Source organism: Bison bison, unplaced genomic scaffold, assembly GCF_000754665.1.
Source record: "Bison bison bison isolate TAMUID 2011002044 unplaced genomic scaffold, Bison_UMD1.0 scf7180017864362, whole genome shotgun sequence".
Taxonomy (NCBI): Eukaryota; Metazoa; Chordata; class Mammalia; order Artiodactyla; family Bovidae; genus Bison; species Bison bison.
Genome location: NW_011494934.1, coordinates 5,540,387 through 5,541,409, shown reverse-complemented (window position 1 = coordinate 5,541,409; position 1,023 = coordinate 5,540,387).

Below are 1,023 nucleotides of genomic sequence, written 5' to 3'. Positions count from 1 at the left end.
GACCCCATGAATCGCAGCATACCAGGCCTCCCTGTCCATCACCAACTCCCGGAGTTCACTCAGACTCACATCCATTGAGTCAGTGATGCCATCCAACCATCTCATCCTCTGTCATCCTCTTCTCCTCCTGCCCCCAATCCCTCTCAGCATCAGAGTCTTTTCCAATGAGTCAACTCTTCACATGAGATGGCCAAAGTACTGGGGTTTCAGCTTTAGCACCATTCCTTCCAAAGAAATCCCAGAGCTGATCTCCTTCAGAATGGACTGGTTGGATCTCCTTGCAGTCCAAGGGACTCTCAAGAGTCTTCTCCAACACCACAGTTCAAAAGTATCAATTCTTCAGCGCTCAGCCTTCTTTACACTCCAACTCTCACATCCATACATGACCACAGGAAAAACCACAGCCTTGACTAGACGAACTTGAGAAACCTGTATGCAGGTCAGGAAGCAATAGCTAGAACTGGACATGGAACAACAGACTGGTTCCAAATAGGAAAAGGAATTCATCAAGGCTGTATATTGTCACCCTGCTTATTTAACTCATATGCAGAGTATATCATGAGAAACGCTGGGCTGGAAGAAACACAAGCTGGAATCAAGACTGCTGGGAGAAATATCAATAACCTCAGATATGCAGATGACACCACCTTTATGGCAGAAAGTGAAGAAGAACTAAAGAGCCTCTTGATGAAAGTGAAAGAGGAGAGTGAAAAAGTTGGCTTAAAGCTCAACATTCAGAAAACTAAGATCATGGCATCTGGTCCCATCACTTCATGGGAAATAGACAGGAAAACAGTGGAAACAGTGACAGACTTTATTTTGGGGGCGGTGGGGCTCCAAAATCACTGCAGATAGTGACTACAGCCATGAAATTAAAAGATGCTTGCTCCTTGGAAGAAAATCTATGACCAACCTAGACAGCATATTCAAAAGCAGAGACAGTACTTTGCCAACAAAGTCCATGTAGTCAAAGCTATGGTTTTTCCAGTAGTCATGTATGGATGTGAGAGTTGGACTATAAAG